Source organism: Lissotriton helveticus, chromosome 3_1 (assembly GCF_964261635.1).
Source record: "Lissotriton helveticus chromosome 3_1, aLisHel1.1, whole genome shotgun sequence".
NCBI classification, from domain to species: domain Eukaryota; kingdom Metazoa; phylum Chordata; class Amphibia; order Caudata; family Salamandridae; genus Lissotriton; species Lissotriton helveticus.
This window is the reverse complement of record NC_136061.1, coordinates 2,080,683,995-2,080,701,476: the sequence shown is the minus strand read 5'-3', so window position 1 is coordinate 2,080,701,476 and position 17,482 is coordinate 2,080,683,995. Positions and strand designations below refer to the sequence as shown.

Below are 17,482 nucleotides of genomic sequence, written 5' to 3'. Positions count from 1 at the left end.
CCCAGCAAGTAGTGGGCAGCTGCACCATTTAGGTTTTTCTTCCTAGGGAACATGTGCTTTTGGACTCAGGAGTGAGATGCACTCCTTCGCTCCTACCTTGGCCTTCCACAGCTGCACAGCACTTCATGCCAGCTGCAGCGTTTAGGCCCCAGTTCATTGTCCTCAGCTGCCCAGCAAGTAGTGGGCAGCTGCAACGTTTAGGTTTGCGCTTGTGGTGCAACCCTGACTGGCGCTGCATTGGCAGCGTGCCTGGTCATTCTGGACACAGGGCATTTAAGCACCTTCTTGGATGGGCAGTTGGCCAGGGGGGCTGGTGTATGGATAGGGCGCAAGGCCCTAAATGTGATTTATGTGCTCTAAATGTGGCGCGAGGTGATTGCCTACTGTATTTATACTGGCTAGGCCTAATGTGATTTATGCGTAATATGCAATGCCGTTATGCCTGTGATACCTCTAAATGTGTTTTCATGCTTAGGAGGTTGTTTTACCTAGTATAGTTTATACTAGTGGGTTTATGTGTCCCTGCGTGATCTATGCCTATGGTGATTAGTATTGCGTAGTGTGTACCTACCTTTTACCAGCGGTTACTGGTTGTGTTCTATAATTGTTACTTGGTGCTACAGTTACTCTAAGTGCTATTTCTACTAAGTGCTGATCCTGACAGTGGCCCACGTGGCCCTGTCCTGTGTAAATAATCCCTTGTGAATATTGGCCGTGCCAGTTGGCACCATGTATATTGTGTGATTACTATTTGATGTGTTTTAAGAATACAAAAGTTATTTTGATATAACCTTGTATGGTGTTCCTTTTGTGGTGTGCCTGGGATGTTGTTGCTGTGTGCGGGCGCAGATTCTTTACACATTGCCTCCGGAATAAGCCTGTCTGCTCGTGCCAAGCTACCAAGGGGGTGAGCACGGGTTATCTTTGGCGTGTAACTCCCTTGCCGTGACTAGAGTGGTGGTTTCTGCCTGGCTTTGGCGCAAGCCTTACCCAACCAGAAATCCCAATTCTAACACTACTGTACCTTGTTGAGGTGGGGGTTGCGGGTGATTTCATAGCCCCTCTTGTTGGTGTAATGGAAAGTTGTGCTATCGGCTCCCTGCTGCTTCTTGTCACTGGAACTCTGCTGATGGGTCTAATCGGGTCTCTTTTGCGCTGACGCCATTCCTCAATTGTTTGTCTCACTTTAGAAAGTATCGACAGGGTAAAATAAACTTTCACTGAACTAATGATGTTGCATGGAGAGGGTGGTGCCTGTGCGGGAGATGGGACTGTCTGCGGTGCTGCTCCGGGCTTTGACGGGTGTATCCAGTGTCACAGCATATGCTGAGTCGTGGGCAGGGCCGGTTCTTCGGCTCATCAGCAAGTTTTATCACTGCACCAGGGAGGCCAACGTCAGATGAAAATTGCCCCACTTGCAATAAAATACAAGCCTGATGAACTTGCATAAGGCATGCTTTTATATCGCCAATAACCGATAAGGACCCTTTCCTTGTCAGGAGAGTGTGATTAAAGTATGCTTCAGCTGAAACTGATATGAATGCAAGCAAGAAACCAAACCCTGGATCTGCAATGAAATCTTCTGTTACACAAATTTCAACAGAGTTCACAGCCATAACAAACTGCATCATTGGAAGTAAAACAATCGGCATTGCTGCAACGCTTGATTAAACTTTCTATTGAATTGCTTGCAAAAAGCTTGACCAGTGGGGACTCTGCTTCAAATCCAGCCACAGGAGGTGTTGGACAGGCCCAGAAACGTCAAGGGCACCATGAAACCACCTCGGTACACGCCGAGAAGGAGGGCTGCGCCGAGCACTGATGCTCCTTGCCTTGCACCCTGTCCTGCTCCAAAACCACCCCCGTAACCAGTAGGCGCCAAGAAGGAGGGCCGCACTGGCAGTTCTAACTAGCAGGTGCTGAGACGGGTCACTACTGGGCTCCCCATTTTTGCCCCCACCCTCAGGGTGAAAAAAATCTGAACTCTGCAGCAGTACCACTGTTCAAAGCCTTTGATGTAAATTCAGAGACTCGTTTTAGTTCTTTTACAGTCTCATGATTTCAGAACTGAAGCATTTTCAATATTATATACAACAAAGCAATAGTTGTTGCTTATTTATTTTATGCGACCAACAACCATTACCAAAGCCAATATTCCTGGCGTGTTGGAGGTATGATGTTACTTGTAGTATCATATACCTGGATGCAATCACAAAAACAGCAAAATACCCAGCGGGCGGCGCACTTTGCTAGCACAGATTGTTACCTTCAGTGCTTTTAAGCCACGCCCTTAATTACATCAGCCACGCACCTTTGACAGAACCCCAGTTTTTTCATCCCACCTAAAACCCTGGTTTTCACCACTATTTTAGAACCAATCTTGTGTCTCCCTTTAAGTTCGCATTCAGAGTGTATTGTGCTTTGTAATGGCAAACACAATGGGAAAGAGCAGTTCTCACTAAAACCTGGAGATGGTGATTTGCACGCCTCTCTGGATCGTGTTGTGAGGTACATTAATTCATGCTAAGTGCTATTAATATCTCCTGTGACCAGTTTTCAACACACTGCCTGCCACCCATACTACGTACCTCCTCCGTGTCCTCTGCCCACACAGAGATTGGTCCATAGGAATTGTGTTCCACGAGCAGCCGTAGATAATATATATTTTTTTAATTTTGTATTTTAACTGATATAACCACCGAAGGCCCTACTTCTATATTAAAAACAGAGCTTTGGACTATACCATTTCCCGCTGAAAGGCATTACTTCTCTCCATTTGTTCTCATACCTGGAGTATTACGCAGTTTGGTGCTCACTTTCCCTCCATATTAAAGAACAGAAGATGTTTCAGGACCCAGGCTAATATGATGCATTACTAAATACATATAGGGTCCCAAAGGCGAGTCCGATGCATTGCAAATGCTTGTTTTTATAAAGCGCCCCATGCCGTGCTTTTACTTAAATATGCTCCTGATGGAGCGAGATTACCAGTTTGGGTTATTTCTAAAACACTACACTCACCTGGTCCCATAAACATTCATACAATAAGCTGGCAATCCTCCGCTGCGGATCAGGACTTGTCTACCCTGAAATATATTTTACCTGTACACCTTTCTTACCATACTTTAACACCTTTTGTGCTTAATTTCATCTGGTCGATAGATCAGGTTGTTAGCATAATAGGCATAAATAACATTCACTCTTATTTCTTTGAATGACCACAGACTCGGGAGAGTTTTAAAACCTTTATCTATGCAATATTTTGTGAGTCGAATACCAATACATGTCAATCACCAACTTCTCAAGGAGAAAATAATTATCAAAGAGAAATTTTTTAAAGACTTAGTAAAATCTCTAGTCATTGGTAGCTAGGAAGGGTGAAAAAGGGAAACGGTACAAGGACATATCACACAGTTTTATATTTACCTAGAACTGTGTGAGGACCAACCGCTGGCCAAGGGTTGAAAGACGGACTCCGGCTAGTGGCAGTCAAGGATCCGATCAGTTGCAGGACAGGACAGGTAACCTCGTCTAAGTGCAACACCAGCGTCACACACCTCTCTGGGGCTACTCTCATTGATTTCCCCTTCTAGGTGGATCAATTCTTCTTCAGCAATCTTAGATTCTTCTCCCTCCACCTCTATCGATTCTTCTCTCAGAGTGCTTGATTAGCCCTCTGACCTTCGTGGCATCTGCCTTCTTCTGCAGCAGTGTTGGGTCAGTGACAGGTCTGTGACAAGTCAGACAATCTAACTGACTAAGCCTACCTTAGTTATACTATTCTCAGTGCATGTACCACTCCCCAGTGTTTCAAAATTAGTGTATTCTCTTTGTTCAATTGGTCAGTGGGATGGGAAGATGTTGTGATACCATACTATTGTGAAGTAATCTTCTTTGGTTTCATTGTTCTATGTTCCCGTCCTTAAATTTACTTCCCCATACTTTATTCCTCCCAGCAACATTCACATTACAATGTATATAATATTGTCCAATTCGTTTTCCCCTCTCCGGGTCATGAGGTGAAGTTCTCAGGCGCATCGCTTGTGAGACAGTCCTTGGCCGTGGTTCAATGTCATTGACACAGAAGTTTCATGATTCCAGTGCGCATGTGTAGAGTTCAGACAAGATGGAGAATTCACCCTCCAGGCACAAATACGAACTAATAATAAAGTCAAAAAATAAACTGTTAAATTACGAAAATAAATGAATGCACTGTATACCACTTATTCTTGGCAGTTCGGGCTGGACTGTTCCCATGAGGCACAGGGTCAGACTGATTTGCATTTGGCCATGTCTGAACTGGGGTGGCAGAGTGGGCTAAAGAACGGTGATGGATTAAACCCAGATCAGTTGACTGGGGGTGAGTGCTTGTATTGTCAACGCTCCGTCTATCACCACCTTTGGTTTTGCTTTGTTCGCCATAAGTTGGCAGGGTATGCTCAGACGTGAGTCCCTTGCTCACTTTGCCACTGGATTCAAGCAAGCCGAGCTGAAGACGGCTGTAATGCCAGAAACTGGTCCTCGGAAGCTTGTTTCCGGTCCAGGGAAGGCATGGCTTGGCAGTTCAGGCTGGACTGTTCCCATGAGACACAGGGTCAGACTGATTTGCATATGGCCATGTCTGAACTGGGGTGGCAGAGTGGGCTAAAGAACGGTGATGGATTTAACCCAGATCAGTTGACTGGGGGTGAGTGCTTGTATTGTCAATGCTCCGTCCATCACCACCTTTGGTTTTGCTTTGTTCGCCATAAGTTGGCAGGGTATGCACAGACGTAAGTCCCTTGCTCACTTTGCCACTGGATTCAAGCAAGCCGGGCTGAAGACGGCTGTAATGCCAGAAACTGGTCCTCGGAAGCTTGTTTCCGGTCCAGGAAAGGCATGGCTTGGCAGTTCGGGCTGGACTGTTCCCATGAGGCACAGGGTCAGACTGATTTGCATATGGCCATATCTGAACTGGGGTGGCAGAGTGGGCTAAAGAACGGTAATGGATTAAACCCAGATCAGTTGACTGGGGCTGAGTGCTTGTATTGTCAACGCTCCGCCCATCACCACCTTTGGTTTTGCTTTGTTTGCCATGAGTTGGCAGGGCATGCTCAGACGTGAGTCCCTTGCTCACTTTGCCACTGGATTCAAGCAAGCCGAGCTGAAGACGGCTGTGATGCCAGAAACTGGTCCTCGGAAGCTTGTTTCCGGTCCAGGGAAGGCATGGCTTGGCAGTTCGGGCTGGACTGTTCCCATGAGACACAGGGTCAGACTGATTTGCATATGGCCATGTCTGAACTGGGGTGGCAGAGTGGGCTAAAGAACGGTGATGGATTAAACCCAGATCAGTTGACTGGGGGTGAGTGCTTGTATTGTCAACGCTCCGTCCATCACCACCTTTGGTTTTGCTTTGTTCGCCATAAGTTGGCAGGGTATGCACAGACGTGAGTCCCTTGCTCACTTTGCCACTGGATTCAAGCAAGCCGGGCTGAAGACGGCTGTAATGCCAGAAACTGGTCCTTGGAATCTTGTTTCCGGTCCAGGGAAGGCATGGCTTGGCAGTTCGGGCTGGACTGTTCCCATGAGGCACAGGGTCAGACTGATTTGCATATGGCCATGTCTGAACTGGGGTGGCAGAGTGGGCTAAAGAACGGTGATGGATTTAACCCAGATCAGTTGACTGGGGTGAGTTGGCAGGGTATGCTCAGACGTGAGTCCCTTGCTCACTTTGCCACTGGATTCAAGCAAGCCAGGCTGAAGACGGCTGTAATGCCAGAAACTGGTCCTCGGAAGCTTGTTTCCGATCCAGGGAAGGCATGGCTTAGCAGTTCGGGCTGGACTGTTCCCATGAGGCACAGGGTCAGACTGATTTGCATATGGCCATGTCTGAACTGGGGCGGCAGAGTGGGCTAAAGAACGGTGATGGATTAAACCCAGATCAGTTGACTGGGGGTGAGTGCTTGTATTGTCAACGCTCCGTCTATCACCACCTTTGGTTTTGCTTTGTTCGCCATAAGTTGGCAGGGTATGCTCAGACGTGAGTTCCTTGCTCACTTTGCCACTGGATTCAAGCAAGCCGGGCTGAAGACAGCTGTAATGCCAGAAACTGGTCCTCGGAAGCTTGTTTCCGGTCCAGGGAAGGCATGGCTTGGCAGTTCGGGCTGGACTGTTCCCATGAGACACAGGGTCAGACTGATTTGCATATGGCCATGTCTGAACTGGGGTGGCAGAGTGGGCTAAAGAACGGTGATGGATTAAACCCAGATCAGTTGACTGGGGGTGAGTGCTTGTATTGTCAACGCTCCGTCCATCACCACCTTTGGTTTTGCTTTGTTCGCCATAAGTTGGCAGGGTATGCACAGACGTGAGTCCCTTGCTCACTTTGCCACTGGATTCAAGCAAGCCGGGCTGAAGACGGCTGTAATGCCAGAAACTGGTCCTCGGAAGCTTGTTTCCGGTCCAGGGAAGGCATGGCTTGGCAGTTCGGGCTGGACTGTTCCCATGAGGCACAGGGTCAGACTGATTTGCATATGGCCATGTCTGAACTGGGGTGGCAGAGTGGGCTAAAGAACTGTGATGGATTTAACCCAGATCAGTTGACTGGGGTGAGTTGGCAGGGTATGCTCAGACGTGAGTCCCTTGCTCACTTTGCCACTGGATTCAAGCAAGCCGGGCTGAAGACGGCTGTAATGCCAGAAACTGGTCCTCGGAAGCTTGTTTCCGATCCAGGGAAGGCATGGCTTAGCAGTTCGGGCTGGACTGTTCCCATGAGGCACAGGGTCAGACTGATTTGCATATGGCCATGTCTGAACTGGGGCGGCAGAGTGGGCTAAAGAACGGTGATGGATTAAACCCAGATCAGTTGACTGGGGGTGAGTGCTTGTATTGTCAACGCTCCGTCTATCACCACCTTTGGTTTTGCTTTGTTCGCCATAAGTTGGCAGGGTATGCTCAGACGTGAGTTCCTTGCTCACTTTGCCACTGGATTCAAGCAAGCCGGGCTGAAGACAGCTGTAATGCCAGAAACTGGTCCTCGGAAGCTTGTTTCCGGTCCAGGGAAGGCATGGCTTGGCAGTTCGGGCTGGACTGTTCCCATGAGGCACAGGGTCAGACTGATTTGCATATGGCCATGTCTGAACTGGGGAGGCAGAGTGGGCTAAAGAACGGTAATGGATTAAACCCAGATCAGTTGACTGGGGCTGAGTGCTTGTATTGTCAACGCTCCGTCCATCACCACCTTTGGTTTTCCTTTGTTTGCCATAAGTTGGCAGGGTATGCTCAGACGTGAGTCCCTTGCTCACTTTGCCACTGGATTCAAGCAAGCCGGGCTGAAGACGGCTGTAATGCCAGAAACTGGTCCTCGGAAGCTTGTTTCCGGTCCAGGGAAGGCATGGCTTGGCAGTTCGGGCTGGACTGTTCCCATGAGGCACAGGGTCAGACTGATTTGCATATGGCCATGTCTGAACTGGGGCGGCAGAGTGGGCTAAAGAACGGTGATGGATTAAACCCAGATCAGTTGACTGGGGGTGAGTGCTTGTATTGTCAATGCTCCGTCTATCACCACCTTTGGTTTTGCTTTGTTTGCCATAAGTTGGCAGGGCATGCTCAGACGTGAGTCCCTTGCTCACTTTGCCACTGGATTCAAGCAAGCCGAGCTGAAGACGGCTGTAATGCCAGAAACTGGTCCTCGGAAGCTTGTTTCCGGTCCAGGGAAGGCTGGCTTGGCAGTTCGGACTGGACTGTTCCCATGAGACTCAGGGTTAGACTGATTCATATGGCCATGTCTGAACTGGGGTGGCAGAGTGGGCTAAAGAACGGTGATGGATTAAACCCAGATCAGTTGACTGGGGGTGAGTGCTTGTATTGTCAACGCTCCGTCCATCACCACCTTTGGTTTTGCTTTGTTCGCCATAAGTTGGCAGGGTATGCTCAGACGTGAGTCCCTTGCTCACTTTGCCACTGGATTCAAGCAAGCCGGGCTGAAGACGGCTGTAATGCCAGAAACTGGTCCTCGGAAGCTTGTTTCCGGTCCAGGGAAGGCATGGCTTGGCAGATCGGGCTGGACTGTTCCCATGAGGCACAGGGTCAGACTGATTTGCATATGGCCATGTCTGAACTGGGGTGGCAGAGTGAGCTAAAGAACGGTGATGGGTTAAACCCAGATCAGTTGACTGGGGGTGAGTGCTTGTATTGTCAACGCTCCGTCTATCACCACCTTTGGTTTTGCTTTGTTCGCCATAAGTTGGCAGGGTATGCTCAGACGTGAGTCCCTTGCTCACTTTGCCACTGGATTCAAGCAAGCCGAGCTGAAGACGGCTGTAATGCCAGAAACTGGTCCTCGGAAGCTTGTTTCCGGTCCAGGGAAGGCATGGCTTGGCAGTTCAGACTGGACTGTTCCCATGAGACACAGGGTCAGACTGATTTGCATATGGCCATGTCTGAACTGGGGTGGCAGAGTGGGCTAAAGAACGGTGATGGATTTAACCCAGATCAGTTGACTGGGGGTGAGTGCTTGTATTGTCAACGCTCCGTCCATCACCACCTTTGGTTTTGCTTTGTTCGCCATAAGTTGGCAGGGTATGCACAGACGTGAGTCCCTTGCTCACTTTGCCACTGGATTCAAGCAAGCCGGGCTGAAGACGGCTGTAATGCCAGAAACTGGTCCTCGGAAGCTTGTTTCCGGTCCAGGAAAGTCATGGCTTGGCAGTTCAGGCTGGACTGTTCCCATGAGGCACAGGGTCAGACTGATTTGCATATGGCCATATCTGAACTGGGGTGGCAGAGTGGGCTAAAGAACGGTAATGGATTAAACCCAGATCAGTTGACTGGGGCTGAGTGCTTGTATTGTCAATGCTCCGCCCATCACCACCTTTGGTTTTGCTTTGTTTGCCATGAGTTGGCAGGGCATGCTCAGACGTGAGTCCCTTGCTCACTTTGCCACTGGATTCAAGCAAGCCGAGCTGAAGACGGCTGTGATGCCAGAAACTGGTCCTCGGAAGCTTGTTTCCGGTCCAGGGAAGGCATGGCTTGGCAGTTCGGGCTGGACTGTTCCCATGAGACACAGGGTCAGACTGATTTGCATATGGCCATGTCTGAACTGGGGTGGCAGAGTGGGCTAAAGAACGGTGATGGATTAAACCCAGATCAGTTGACTGGGGGTGAGTGCTTGTATTGTCAACGCTCCGTCCATCACCACCTTTGGTTTTGCTTTGTTCGCCATAAGTTGGCAGGGTATGCCCAGACGTGAGTCCCTTGCTCACTTTGCCACTGGATTCAAGCAAGCCGGGCTGAAGACGGCTGTTATGCCAGAAACTGGTCCTCGGAAGCTTGTTTCCGGTCCAGGGAAGGCATGGCTTGGCAGTTCGGGCTGGACTGTTCCCATGAGGCACAGGGTCAGACTGATTTGCATATGGCTATGTCTGAACTGGAGTGGCAGAGTGGGCTAAAGAACGGTGATGGATTTAACCCAGATCAGTTGACTGGGGTGAGTTGGCAGGGTATGCTCAGACGTGAGTCCCTTGCTCACTTTGCCACTGGATTCAAGCAAGCCGGGCTGAAGACGGCTGTAATGCCAGAAAGTGGTCCTCGGAAGCTTGTTTCCGATCCAGGGAAGGCATGGCTTGGCAGTTCGGGCTGGACTGTTCCCATGAGGCACAGGGTCAGACTGATTTGCATATGGCCATGTCTGAACTGGGGCGGCAGAGTGGGCTAAAGAACGGTGATGGATTAAACCCAGATCAGTTGACTGGGGGTGAGTGCTTGTATTGTCAACGCTCCGTCTATCACCACCTTTGGTTTTGCTTTGTTCGCCATAAGTTGGCAGGGTATGCTCAGACGTGAGTTCCTTGCTCACTTTGCCACTGGATTCAAGCAAGCCGGGCTGAAGACAGCTGTAATGCCAGAAACTGGTCCTCGGAAGCTTGTTTCCGGTCCAGGGAAGGCATGGCTTGGCAGTTCGGGCTGGACTGTTCCCATGAGGCACAGGGTCAGACTGATTTGCATATGGCCATGTCTGAACTGGGTTGGCAGAGTGGGCTAAAGAACGGTAATGGATTAAACCCAGATCAGTTGACTGGGGCTGAGTGCTTGTATTGTCAACGCTCCGCCCATCACCACCTTTGGTTTTGCTTTGTTTGCCATGAGTTGGCAGGGCATGCTCAGACGTGAGTCCCTTGCTCACTTTGCCACTGGATTCAAGCAAGCCGAGCTGAAGACGGCTGTAATGCCAGAAACTGGTCCTCGGAAGCTTGTTTCTGATCCAGGGAAGGCATGGCTTGGCAGTTCGGGCTGGACTGTTCCCATGAGACACAGGGTCAGACTGATTTGCATATGGCCATGTCTGAACTGGGGTGGCAGAGTAGGCTAAAGAACGGTGATGGATTTAACCCAGATCAGTTGACTGGGGGTGAGTGCTTGTATTGTCAACGCTCCGTCCATCACCACCTTTGGTTTTCCTTTGTTTGCCATAAGTTGGCAGGGTATGCTCAGACGTGAGTCCCTTGCTCACTTTGCCACTGGATTCAAGCAAGCCGGGCTGAAGACGGCTGTAATGCCAGAAACTGGTCCTCGGAAGCTTGTTTCCGGTCCAGGGAAGGCATGGCTTGGCAGTTCGGGCTGGACTGTTCCCATGAGGCACAGGGTCAGACTGATTCATATGGCCATGTCTGAACTGGGGTGGCAGAGTGGGCTAAAGAACGGTGATGGATTAAACCCAGATCAGTTGACTGGGGGTGAGTGCTTGTATTGTCAACGCTCCGTCCATCACCACCTTTGGTTTTGCTTTGTTCGCCATAAGTTGGCAGGGTATGCTCAGACGTGAGTCCCTTGCTCACTTTGCCACTGGATTCAATCAAGCCGGGCTGAAGACGGCTGTAATGCCAGAAACTGGTCCTCGGAAGCTTGTTTCCGGTCCAGGGAAGGCATGGCTTGGCAGATCGGGCTGGACTGTTCCCATGAGGCACAGGGTCAGACTGATTTGCATATGGCCATGTCTGAACTGGGACGGCAGAGTGGGCTAAAGAACGGTGATGGATTAAACCCAGATCAGTTGACTGGGGGTGAGTGCTTGTATTGTCAACGCTCCGCCCATCACCACCTTTGGTTTTGCTTTGTTTGCCATAAGTTGGCAGGGCATGCTCAGACGTGAGTCCCTTGCTCACTTTGCCACTGGATTCAAGCAAGCCGGGCTGAAGACGGCTGTAATGCCAGAAACTGGTCCTCGGAAGCTTGTTTCCGGTCCAGGGAAGGCATGGCTTGGCAGTTCGGGCTGGACTGTTCCCATGAGGCACAGGGTCAGACTGATTTGCATATGGCCATGTCTGAACTGGGGTGGCAGAGTGGGCTAAAGAACGGTGATGGATTAAACCCAGATCAGTTGACTGGGGGTGAGTGCTTGTATTGTCAACGATCCGTCCATCACCACCTTTGGTTTTGCTTTGTTCGCCATAAGTTGGCAGGGTATGCACAGACGTGAGCCCCTTGCTCACTTTGCCACTGGATTCAAGCAAGCCGGGCTGAAGACGGCTGTAATGCCAGAAACTGGTCCTCGGAAGCTTGTTTCCGGTCCAGGGAAGGCATGGCTTGGCAGTTCGGGCTGGACTGTTCCCATGAGGCACAGGGTCAGACTGATTTGCATATGGCCATGTCTGAACTGGGGTGGCAGAGTGGGCTAAAGAACGGTGATGGATTTAACCCAGATCAGTTGACTGGGGTGAGTTGGCAGGGTATGCTCAGACGTGAGTCCCTTGCTCACTTTGCCACTGGATTCAAGCAAGCCGGGCTGAAGACGGCTGTAATGCCAGAAACTGGTCCTCGGAAGCTTGTTTCCGATCCAGGGAAGGCATGGCTTGGCAGTTCGGGCTGGACTGTTCCCATGAGGCACAGGGTCAGACTGATTTGCATATGGCCATGTCTGAACTGGGGCGGCAGAGTGGGCTAAAGAACGGTGATGGATTAAACCCAGATCAGTTGACTGGGGGTGAGTGCTTGTATTGTCAACGCTCTGTCTATCACCACCTTTGGTTTTGCGTTGTTCGCCATAAGTTGGCAGGGTATGCTCAGACGTGAGTCCCTTGCTCACTTTGCCACTGGATTCAAGCAAGCCGGGCTGAAGACAGCTGTAATGCCAGAACTGGTCCTCGGAAGCTTGTTTCCGGTCCAGGGAAGGCATGGCTTGGCAGTTCGGGCTGGACTGTTCCCATGAGGCACAGGGTCAGACTGATTTGCATATAGCCATGTCTGAACTGGGGTGGCAGAGTGGGCTGAAGAACGGTGATGGATTAAACACAGATCAGTTGACTGGGGGTGAGTGCTTGTATTGTCAACGCTCCGCCCATCACCACCTTTGGTTTTGCTTTGTTTGCCATAAGTTGGCAGGGCATGCTCAGACGTGAGTCCCTTGCTCACTTTGCCACTGGATTCAAGCAAGCCGGGCTGAAGACGGATGTAATGCCAGAAACTGGTCCTCGGAAGATTGTTTCCGGTCCAAGGAAGGCATGGCTTGGCAGTTCTGGCTGGACTGTTCCCATGAGGCACAGGGTCAGACTGATTTGCATATGGCCATGTCTGAACTGGGGTGGCAGAGTGGGCTAAAGAATGGTGATGGATTAAACCCAGATCAGTTGACAGGGGGTGAGTGCTTGTATTGTCAACGCTCCCCCCATCACCACCTTTGGTTTTGCTTTGTTTGCAATAAGTTGGCAGGGCATGCTCAGACGTGAGTCCCTTGCTCACTTTGCCAGTGGATTCAAGCAAGCCGAGCTGAAGACGGCTGTAATGCCAGAAACTGGTCCTCGGAAGCTTGTTTCCGGTCCAGGGAAGGCATGGCTTGGCAGTTCGGGCTGGACTGTTCCCATGAGGCACAGGGTCAGACGTATTTGCATATGGCCATGTCTGAACTGGGGTGGCAGAGTGGGCTAAAGAATGGTGATGGATTAAACCCAGATCAGTTGACAGGGGGTGAGTGCTTGTATTGTCAACGCTCCGCCCATCACCACCTTTGGTTTTGCTTTGTTTGCCATAAGTTGGCAGGGTATGCTCAGACGTGAGTCCCTTGCTCACTTTGCCACTGGATTCAAGCAAGCCGAGCTGAAGACGGCTGTAATGCCAGAAACTGGTCCTCGGAAGCTTGTTTCCGGTCCAGGGAAGGCATGGCTTGGCAGTTCGGACTGGACTGTTCCCATGAGACTCAGGGTCAGACTGATTCATATGGCCATGTCTGAACTGGGGTGGCAGAGTGGGCTAAAGAACGGTGATGGATTAAACCCAGATCAGTTGACTGGGGGTGAGTGCTTATATTGTCAACGCTCCTTCCATCACCACCTTTGGTTTTGCTTTGTTCGCCATAAGTTGGCAGGGTATGCACAGACGTGAGCCCCTCGCTCACTTTGCCACTGGATTCAAGCAAGCCGGGCTGAAGACGGCTGTAATGCCAGAAACTGGTCCTCAGAAGCTTGTTTCCGGTCCAGGGAAGGCATGGCTTGGCAGTTCGGGCTGGATTGTTCCCATGAGGCACAGGGTCAGACTGATTTGCATATGGCCATATCTGAACTGGGGTGGCAGAGTGGGCTAAAGAACGGTGATGGATTTAACCCAGATCAGTTGACTGGGGGTGAGTGCTTGTATTGTCAACGCTCCGTCCATCACCACCTTTGGTTTTGCTTTGTTCGCCATAAGTTGGCAGGGTATGCTCAGACGTGAGTCCCTTGCTCACTTTGCCACTGGATTCAAGCAAGCCGGGCTGAAGACGGCTGTTATGCCAGAAACTGGTCCTCGGAAGCTTGTTTCCGGTCCAGGGAAGGCATGGCTTGGCAGATCGGGCTGGACTGTTCCCATGAGGCACAGGGTCAGACTGATTTGCGTATGGCCATGTCTGAACTGGGACGGCAGAGTGGGCTAAAGAACGGTGATGGATTAAACCCAGATCAGTTGACTGGGGGTGAGTGCTTGTATTGTCAACGCTCCGTCTATCACCACCTTTGGTTTTGCTTTGTTCGCCATAAGTTGGCAGGGTATGCTCAGACGTGAGTCCCTTGCTCACTTTGCCACTGGATTCAAGCAAGCCGGGCTGAAGACGGCTGTAATGCCAGAAACTGGTCCTCTGAAGCTTGTTTCCGGTCCAGGGAAGGCATGGCTTGGCAGTTCGGGCTGGACTGTTCCCATGAGGCACAGGGTCAGAATGATTTGCATATGGCCATGTCTGAACTGGGGTGACAGAGTGGGCTAAAGAACGATGATGGATTAAACCCAGATCAGTTGACTGGGGGTGAGTGCTTGTATTGTCAACGCTCCGTCTATCACCACCTTTGGTTTTGCTTTGTTCGCCATAAGTTGGCAGGGTATGCTCAGACGTGAGTCCCTTGCTCACTTTGCCACTGGATTCAAGCAAGCCGGGCTGAAGACAGCTGTAATGCCAGAAACTGGTCCTCGGAAGCTTGTTTCCGGTCCAGGGAAGGCATGGCTTTGCAGTTCGGGCTTGACGGTTCCCATGAGGCACAGGGTCAGACTGATTTGCATATAGCCATGTCTGAACTGGGGTGGCAGAGTGGGCTAAAGAACGGTGATGGATTAAACCCAGATCATTTGACTGGGGGTGAGTGCTTGTATTGTTAACGCTCCGCCCATCACCACCTTTGGTTTTGCTTTGTTTGCCATAAGTTGGCAGGGCATGCTCAGACGTGAGTCCCTTGCTCACTTTGCCACTGGATTCAAGCAAGCCGGGCTGAAGACGGCTGTAATGGCAGAAACTGGTCCTCGGAAGCTTGTTTCCGGTCCAGGGAAGGCATGGCTTGGCAGTTCGGGCTGGACTGTTCCCATGAGGCACAGGGTCAGACTGATTTGCATATGGCCATGTCTGAACTGGGGTGGCAGAGTGGGCTAAAGAACGGTGATGGATTAAACCCAGATCAGTTGACAGGGGGTGAGTGCTTGTATTGTCAACGCTCCGCCCATCACCACCTTTGGTTTTGCTTTGTTTGCCATAAGTTGGCAGGGCATGCTCAGACGTGAGTCCCTTGCTCACTTTGCCACTGGATTCAAGCAAGCCGAGCTGAAGACGGCTGTAAGGCCAGAAACTGGTCCTCGGAAGCTTGTTTCCGGTCCAGGGAAGGCATGGCTTGGCAGTTCGGACTGGACTGTTCCCATGAGACTCAGGGTCAGACTGATTCATATGGCCATGTCTGAACTGGGGTGGCAGAGTGGGCTAAAGAACGGTGATGGATTAAACCCAGATCAGTTGACTGGGGGTGAGTGCTTGTATTGTCAACGCTCCGTCCATCACCACCTTTGGTTTTGCTTTGTCCGCCATAAGTTGGCAGGGTATGCACAGACGTGAGCCCCTTGCTCACTTTGCCACTGGATTCAAGCAAGCCGGGCTGAAGACGGCTGTAATGCCAGAATCTGGTCCTCGGAAGCTTGTTTCCGGTCCAGGGAAGGCATGGCTTGGCAGATCGGGCTGGACTGTTCCCATGAGGCACAGGGTCAGAATGATTTGCATATGGCCATGTCTGAACTGGGGTGACAGAGTGGGCTAAAGAACGATGATGGATTAAACCCAGATCAGTTGACTGGGGGTGAGTGCTTGTATTGTCAACGCTCGCCCATCACCACCTTTGGTTTTGCTTTGTTTGACATAAGTTGGCAGGGCATTCTCAGACGTGAGTCCCTTGCTCACTTTGCCACTGGATTCAAGCAAGCCGGGCTGAAGACGGCTGTAATGCCAGAAACTGGTCCTCGGAAGCTTGTTTCTGGTCCAGGGAAGGCATGGCTTGGCAGTTCGGGGTGGACTGTTCCCATGAGACACAGGGTCAGACTGATTTGCATATGGCCATGTCTGAACTGGGGTGGCAGAGTGGGCTAAAGAACGGTGATGGATTAAAACCAGATCAGTTGACTGGGGGTGAGTGCTTGTATTGTCAACCCTCCGTCCATCACCACCTTTGGTTTTGCTTTGTTCGCCATAAGTTGGCAGGGTATGCACAGACGTGAGTCCCTTGCTCACTTTGCCACTGGATTCAAGCAAGCCGGGCTGAAGACGGCTGCAATGCCAGAAACTGCTCCTCGGAAGCTTGTTTCCAGTCCAGGGAAGGCATGGCTTGGCAGTTCGGGCTGGACTGTTCTCATAGCACCCTCATACAACGCCTCAATAACATCGGAATACAAGGAAAAGCATTGGACTGGATCATCTCGTTCCTCGCCGGAAGAACCCAGAGAGTATGACTTCCCCCATTCAAATCAGAGGTTACCGAAGTCATTTGCGGTGTACCACAAGGATCATCACTCAGTCCCACCCTCTTCAACGTTTACATGAGTCCACTCGCATCCATCGCGCGTCAACACAACCTTAACATCATCTCCTACACGGACGACACCCAGCTGATCCTTTCCCTCACCAAAGACCCTAACTCCGCCAAAACCAATCTTCACGAAGGCATGAAAGAAGTAGCCGAATGTATGAAAAACAGCCGCCTAAAACTTAACTCAGACAAAACGGAGGTGCTCATCCTAGGATCATCCTCCTCTGACTGGGACGACTCATGGTGGCCTTCGGCTCTGGGCACAGCACCCATACCCACAGATCACGCACGCAACCTGGGCTTCATCCTAGATTCCTCACTCTCGATGACCAGACAAGTCAACGCCGTCTCATCCTCCTGCTTCAACGTATTTCGTATGCTCAAAAAAATCTTCCGTTGGATCCCCTCCGAGACAAGAAAGACTGTCACCCACGCACTAGTCACGAGTAGACTGGACTACGGAAACACCCTCTACGCCGGAATTACAGCCAAATTACAGAAAAAACTCCAACGCATCCAAAACGCATCAGCGAGACTCATTTTGGACATCCCCCGCCAAAATCACATTACCGGCCACCTGAAAGACCTCCACTGGCTCCCCGTCAACAAGAGAATAACATTCTGTCTCCTCACCCACGCACACAAGGCCCTCTACAAACTAGGGCCCGAATGCCTCATCACTCGACTATCCTTCTACACACCCACCCGCCAACTAAGATCCTCCAATCAAGGCCTCGCCGCAGTTCCGCGTATCCAAAGATCCACCATGGGAGGTAGATCCTTCTCCTACTTGGCGGCCAAGACCTGGAACTCACTCCCCACCCACCTCCGCCTTACACAGAACCACATCTCCTTCAGAAAAGAACTTAAAACCTGGCTATTCGATAAATAATGAACCCCATCCCCAAGCGCCTTGAGACCCTCTGGGTGAGTATTGCGCTATATAAATTCTTGAACTTGAACTTGAACATGAGGCACAGGGTCAGACTGATTTGCATATGGCCATGTCTGAACTGGGGTGGCAGAGTGGGCTAAAGAATGGTGATGGATTTAACCCAGATCAGTTGACTGGGGATGAGTGCTTGTATTGTTAGCGCTCCGTCCATCACCACCTTTGGTTTTGCTTTGTTCGCCATAAGTTGGCAGGGTATGCTCAGACGTGAGTCCCTTGCTCACTTTGCCACTGGATTCAAGCAAGCCGGGCTGAA

General features: G+C 50.8%; 1 non-coding gene across 1 annotated transcript; it reads left to right on the top strand.

Moving 5' to 3' along the window:
- The first annotated feature begins 2,384 nt into the window (after positions 1 to 2,384).
- On the top strand, positions 2,385 to 2,516 carry LOC144825878 (small nucleolar RNA SNORA26). Its single transcript, XR_013609643.1, has one exon. It is a non-coding gene; the product is annotated as a small nucleolar RNA SNORA26 (small nucleolar RNA).
- The last annotated feature ends 14,966 nt before the right edge of the window (positions 2,517 to 17,482 follow it).